Source organism: Alligator mississippiensis, chromosome 3 (genome assembly GCF_030867095.1).
Source record: "Alligator mississippiensis isolate rAllMis1 chromosome 3, rAllMis1, whole genome shotgun sequence".
NCBI classification, from domain to species: domain Eukaryota; kingdom Metazoa; phylum Chordata; order Crocodylia; family Alligatoridae; genus Alligator; species Alligator mississippiensis.
Window position 1 is genome coordinate 298,903,122 of NC_081826.1, and position 7,434 is coordinate 298,910,555.

Consider the following 7,434-nt stretch of genomic DNA (forward strand, 5'->3'; position numbering starts at 1 on the left):
CGGAGTGACCCCTCTGCGTGAAACAATGCAGTATATTGTCACAGCACTGCGACTTAACCTCTGTGTGGTCGTCCAAGGTTTCCCATGGGAGTCCGGTACTCGACTCTCACTCGGGTCACTGGCTCTGTTGGCCTCCTTACTGCAATGAAGATGACCTGAGTTTCACTACAGAGCATCTTAGCCAGATGTTTGTGGATACCAAAGGCCAGATTCTCAGCAAGTAAAAATGGACAGAGGTCTATTGCCTTGGGGGAGATTTACCCCAGACAAGGATCTGACCCTGAAGCTTCTGTTTTGGTTCAGGGAAAGGTTATTGTCTTTGTGTCCTGTAACTCGTTAGCTCTTTTCCTTCCCCGGGGCTAATACAACTACACACATTTCCTAAATGAGTGAAGGAAGGGCTGGAGACACTCAGTGAGCTGCAAGGATTTTTCCAGCCCCGACTGCATCATCCCAGCCAAGGCTTTGTCTAGCCGGGTCTTCAAAACCTTCAAGGAAGGAGACTCCACCACCTCTGGCTAACCTGTTCCAGTGTTTTACTACCCTCCTCGTGAGAGTTTTTCCTAATACCCAAACTCAACTTCCCTTGCTGCAACTTGAGCCCATTGCTCCTTGTCCTGCCATCTGCCCCCACTGAGACCAGTCCAGCTCCATCCTCTTTGCAGCCCCCCTGCAGGGAGCTGAAGACTGCTATTCAATCCCCCTCGGTCTTCTCTTCTGCAGACTAAATCAACCCATTTCCCTCCTCCTCTCCTCACCAGTCCTGTCCTCCAGCCCCACAACCATTTTCATTGCCCTCCGCTGGACTCTCTCCAATGTGTCCACATCCTTTCTGTACTGGGGGCCACAGCTGGACACAGGACTCCAGATGTGGCCTCCCCAGTGCTGAACAGAGGGGAAGGATCACTGCTCTCAATCTGCTGGCAATGCTCCTACCAATGCAGCCCTGGACGCCGGTAGCCTTCTTGGCATCAAGGACACACTGCTGGTTCCTGTCCATCTTATTGTCCCCTGTCCCCCCCAGGTCCTTTTCTGCAGAGCTGCTGCTTAGCCAGTCAGCCCCCAGCCTGTCCATATGCAACAGATTTGCCATAGTGCTTTATCCAGACAAGTTGTGTGATGCACAGATGTAGAAGAGAAGGGCTATAATCCCCATCCCGAATTACGTGCCCCCGCCCCGGTGTCATCAAAGAAAAGCAGCAGGTTTCTCAGCCAGGAAGCACCAACGTCCATCCCTTGGAGCAAACCCAAGGCAGCGGCTGGGAGTCGAAAAGGCGTACGCACAGACGAGACACACAAGGAATGTTTTTCCATCTTCATGTTCCCAAGTGTGGGCTGCAACTAGGAGTTAAACGATTGCCCTGGGACTTAGAGAAATCTGGGATCTGAGTAGTAAGAGCTCTCCATCACCAAGAGCTTCCTGGTATCTCCCTTAGGCATTTCTTTCATCCCCGTTTAGGGATAGTCTGAACCCTTTTTTGCATGCTGCTTCTCATGGTACTGCTTCTGTTCTCCGTGGGGCCAGATGACAGGACAAGGAGCAATGGGCTCCGGTTGCAGCAAGGGAAGTTGAGGCTGGATATTAGGAAAAACTTTTTTCATGAGGAGGGTGGTGAAGCACTGGACCAGGCTACGCAGAGAGGTGGTGGCATCTCCATCCTTGGAGGTTTTTAATATTTGGCTAGACAAAGCCTTGGCTGGAAGTTATAGTTGGATAGTCCTGCTTTGAGCACTAGATGTGACCTCCTGTGGTCCCTTCCAACCCTCATTTTCTATGATCCTGTGATTTTATGGTACCCAGGGGAGGTTGGGTGATGCTTTTATCCTCATTGTACACTGGGCTCAGAGGTGATGGATAAGTCAAAGCAATAAGAGTTGCAAGCCACAGCCTTATCTGGAAGCAGTATCACAGGGGCAAGGATTCATGGCTTAGGTTTATTCAGGAAAAGCAAAATGAAGAACAGAAACATGTCCTTTTCCTCCAAAGGGGCAGAGATCCTGCCCAGAAGCCAGCACAGACATACCATTAGGCACGGGCAGAGGCTGCGTTGTAGGTGACACCAGTGTGGGGGAGAAGCTGAATACAGGTTGAAGCCTGGAAGCAGAGAAACCCAGAGAGGCTCATGCAATGGGCAGCTGTGAGACAGGAGCAGACTTGGGGAGAGCGTGTTCGGAGCAGGTCGCGGTCCCCTGCAAGTGCATGACTTTCTGCAGGCATCCAAGGGCTTGTCGACACCATGGTGGCACCTCTCACCCACCAGCCCGCAGCACGCTCCAGACCCACTCAGGTGACAGCCTTCAGCCAAGAGCAGGTACCGGACACCTGATGGGGCTTCATTGAGGAACTTCTCCGTGTAGAGCAGAGCAGCAGATTTAACCCCTTCCTCCCCAGGACTGGGACAGACGAGCCTTGAGAAGTCTCAGCAGAGCAAGGCCCTAGAGATGGCAGTTTTAGGGGCCACGTTCCAGCTTGCACTCGCACTCTGGTTTTCCAGGTTGCACATTACTGGCTGGCAAGATGCCCCGTTGGGGGTGGGGTCGAGGGGGTGGCATGGCTCTGAGCTGTACAGGCCACGTCGAGCTCTATGCGTGCTGTATGCATTTGCTCCTGTCCCCTGACTGTAAGGAAACAGGGAGCCGCAGCCATGCCAGTCGTTAAAAGCATAGCAAGCCACCTGTGCACGCCAAAATAGGATGTCCCTGTCCCTGGAGTAGCAAGCGCAGAGAGGGGCACTTAAATGCATGCTTTATGCAACCATCAGATTGACCTGCACCCAATGCAACCTGGGATGTGAACCAGACACGTTAGACCTTGTAGTAATTTAACAGCCCTCCCACCCCTGTCATTCAAAAAATAAGCACCCTGGGCATTTTAGAAGCCTGTAACGTATTGGCACAGCGTGACTGGGGTATTTCCTTCGCCTGAGAGCAGCGCATGCATTAGCAATCAGCCGGCCCCACCATGCATGATGTAGGAGTGAGCATGTTCCTTACGTCCCTTGACCCAGGCTTGGTGCTGCTTAGCAAGCCCCATTTGGTTGTGTGCATTGGATAAGGTGCCTTCAGCATCCAGGATCCACTCCATGCAACAGTATTTGTCCCCAACCGCACAGACGGAGATTGGCAGAGCACCATAAATTGAAATATAGAGAAGTGGAGCAGGAGGGGACCTGCAGACATCACATCTAGTCCAGCCTCTGCTTAAGGCAGGATCAGCCCAGACAAATCTGTTGTCCAACCTCTTAGCAAAACCGCAGACACGACACAAGACAGAGCACCCAAACCTGCCACGGGGACAGCAGGGGGACCATGGTGGCCAACGTTCATGCCCTACAAAAGTTGTACAGTCCTAGCAAAGGCTGCACAGTCCTACTGTTTGCACTCAGACATCCCATCGTGTCTTTCTGGCTTCCAAAAGCACTCTCCCCCAGCGTTCTGCATCAGCTGCGAGTTAATTAAATCTTCTGTGAAGCAGGATCCCTTAATGGCAGGGCATCTGCATCCATTAATAATGTAATTGGGAGGAAATAAAAATCCCAGCTTGTCCAAGCATATAAATGACTAAGCTATGGATGCTAGTGCTGTACGGCTTCCAGTGCTTCCCACGGCTGTCCATGACCCGGTCCCTGAGGTCCATCGTGCCTGGGAGATCCCCGGGGGCACCCTTTGCCATTAATACATTCACTGGCTCCTTCCCGAGGGCCGAGGTATTGGTTTGAACCCCGCTATATCCTTTGACCATTGACTGCTATGTTTCTTTTGCAGACAGCCGACAACCAGGTGGTACTTACCTGACAGGGAACATCCCCTTCGTCTCAGCCTTGAAGGACCTGGCGTAGTTAGAAGGCGAAGGCCTGTCCCTTGCACTGTGGGAAGGCTGAGCCTGCAAATGCCTCCTGATGGGAGGATCTTGGCTACACAATTTATGGTGATGGGGGATTGTGCTCGGGCTCTCCCTCTTAGCTTGTTCCTTTGGCCTTTTGGCCAGGGGCAAGCAAGACTAGGAGCATCTGAACTCCAAGGTCTCTAGGCTGGGGGCTTGCACGCAGGATGCCTGCCGTGGATTTGGGAGTGTCAGAAACCCCAGGTTGAAGAGTCTGAGAAGGAGAAGACTTGCAACCCATAAACAGAAACGGTCTGCTCAGTGGGAAGAATTTGCAATGGATTTGGCTGATTTAGCCTGAGACACGGAATTCAAAAATAAATTAATTCATAAAAGAAAAAGCTTTCTTCTCCCCTCCCTACCCACCCAGCTCCTCCGGCCAGCGAGGAGGTATGACCAGGCTGGTCAAGGGCTTTGCTGAATCAGTCTGGCCTTCAACAGGAAGGGCCTGGCTGAGCCCAGATGCACTAAAAAGCTGCCATCCTGCAGGCAGTATGCACCCCTCACTGCTGGGCACAGGGGGAAGCTGTACATCCATGCCTTCTCAGGGCAACATGCAGCCCAGACCCTTTTGGGTGGCCTGTTTCCCTCCTTGGGGTCCCAGAGCTCATTGCACGGAGCACAGCCAGTGTGAGTATCTAGCCTGGCTTCAGAGCAAGCCTGACAGGTGAAGTGGGTCTGCCGGCCCCCGCTCCCTGCACCGGGTGAGAGGGGAGATCCCAGGGGGCTGATAACTCCCTGCAATGGCTGCACATGTGTCAGCAGAGCCTCCCAGACCAGCTAGACTTGGCATTTCCCGATAGAGATCAGCACAGCACATACCTGCGAGCCATAATGACCTCCCCTGCACCCAGGCAGGGCTGCCAGTGCTCTGATTTCCCCATCGTGCCTGCCGATGCTGGCAGCTGGACCGTACCCGATCGAGGGACGGGGAATGAACCTTGAGAGCTTTTCAGGACAAGAAACGGGGCCTGAGTTTGGAGCTGGGACCAATGCAGGATGTGCTCCCCATTCCCCTTCCCTGAAACCCCAGTGCTGCACGTGGTATACAGTGTCCGGGATTGATAAGGGCCTGGTCCCCACAGGAGGGATGCTGAGGTCAGAGGGGGATGCTGGAAAGACTGGGACGGGTCCCTACACCTCTCCTAAGGAAGACCACGACTCGGGAAAGGCTGTGTTGCAAAGCCAGTGTCGCAGGCCTGACAACGAGATAAAAGTGCTAATGGCATCCCTTTTTTTAGAGTTAGCTTCTGTGCGGGGCACTCTCAAGTGTCGAACATCTTACCCCCGGTTTATTCTCCCATGTAACAATCTTCTAGTGAAGGGACAGAAAGAAAAACAGATAGAGAAGTATGTCCTTTATTCCCTTTTCGCATTGCTGGATTCAATCCCTTTAATAGCAGGTTGAAAGGGGGGGTCCTTTGGGAGAAAGGGCTAAAAAAGGGAGGTGCAGATGGTCTGGAGGCAGTGGGGATGGTGGAGAAGGTCAGTGCCATGTTCATTAGGGCAAAACAGAACAAATACGTGCAAAAAGAGACTTAAAAGAGAGAGAAATCACAGCTTCAGTCTCTGGCACTGACTTTATTTTGGGGTCCTGCCCTTGGAGAGACTGAAGCCCAAACCATGGTGCAATTAGCCACTCTGAGGCCTGGCAAACTTCTGCCAGCGATGGGCAGTTGAAGGCAGAGGCATGACTTGAAGCACTGGCATGCTGGGTAGCCCACGACTGGAGCAGGTGGGGAGAAGCGAGCGCTTAGCTCCTCACATCAGGGTCTCCCCAGACAAAAGAGAGAGAGGGAGGAGGAGAAATAAGGCATGTGAGCAAAGCAAGGTGTGCAGGAGGATGCATCGGCAGAGATCCCGATTGGGGTGCCGGGTACTGCTTGCAACCCAGCTGTGGTCGGGCAGAGGTCCTGACCCAGGCTGGTTCGGATGCCTTCCTGGAGCAGCCTGATAGAAACCCAGGAGTGTCAGGGTGGACCCGAGTCCCAGGAGATGGGGGCGGCCACCATGATGGTGAAGCTTGCTCCTCCCAATCCCCCCGTCCTCCGTGACCCCTCATAAGGTGCCCAAGAACAGCAGCTGCCTCCCTTGAACTTGAACGCCGAGATTTCCACTGGAAACGCTTCCTCCCATTCCTAGAGCATTTCAGCTTATTATCCTCCCACGTGGGGACTGAACCAGGCACCTGGAAGAAGCCTTATCTCCGTCCTCCAAACCGGTCTGCGCTAGTATTGCACAAACAGTTTGATTAACCGTGTGTCTCTCCTCCCCACTTCCCCGCTCCTCTGCTCAGGCTGGGACACGCTACCTTGGACTGCTGTTACCTGGGGGGAGTGGAGAGTGGAGCACGACAAGTAGGTGAGCACTGAAGATGTAGGTACCTCAGGTCAGGGGTTGCCTCTTCCCACGTGTCTGTACAGTACCTAGCACACAGGATCCTGGCCTGGAGTCCAGCAGCTTTTGTGTTGAGAGGATGATGATGATGATAATAGTGTCACACTGCACCAGAAAGAGCAGCTTCCCCTTCTTCGGCTCAGAGGGAACACGGGGCAGCTCTTCTGCGCATAGTCTTCCATGCAGATGATACACTCAGCATTTCCTTGCATCACATGGTGACCCGAAACAGTGGGGAAGGGTGTTTCCAGCTGACATTCAACCCTGTGTGCATCCACAGCCAAGGCTGCCCCAGGAGGGTGCAGAGGAGAAGGCTCTCACCCCAGCAGTGGTGACGTGTAAAGGGCAAAAGAGAAGTCACGGTCACCATGCAGGGGGAGGGAGGACAAGGAGGATGTCTTGAAGGTCAGCAGGGAGAGTTTGCAGACAAGACACTCTGTTTGAAGTGGGCCATGACATGCACAGAAATCCCAGACTTATTTGGAGATCATGGGTAAAGAAAACTAATGGCAAATGCCTAATTGGTGGGGCTGGGACTCCTGGGTCACTTAAGACCAGACTGACCAAGGTATTTAAGTGCCAAAACTGCAGCTTGGCAGGAGGGGGATTGACAAACACTCCTGATTCCCATGGACTTCGGTGGGCTCCGAATGAGGGCAAGTGTGGCTAGACCTCGACCTGCAGGGAGTGAAGGATGCTTTGCATTCACTTAGCCTTGGTGCCAGCACCAAGCCACAGGAGCTGGCAGTGGCTCAGCTGGTCGAATCTTGGCTTTGTAGGAAACCTTTCTGGGTACAAACCACCAACCCAGGAAAGTCCAGTCTCTGAGCCCAAGCGCCTTGTTGCAAACCTGCCACTCCTCTGTCTGCTCCAGCGGGCACTTATGGCACTTGTTTTTACATGTGTGTTTTTTATTGGGTTTCATAACCTGAAGAATTCAGGACAATAAAGCTTCAAGGATGGCCACGTAATTGCACAAGGCTGCACGCCACATACTTCAGCTTTTATGGAGAGGAGCGCATACCTTCCTGTTTGCCTCAAAGGTCTGCCCAGTTTCTGTAGCCCATGGAGCACTGAGGGGTGAGGTGACTGGGGCACATCCAGAGCCCCCTGCCAGCTGGGGACACCGGGGACATCTTCCAGCACCAGTCCAG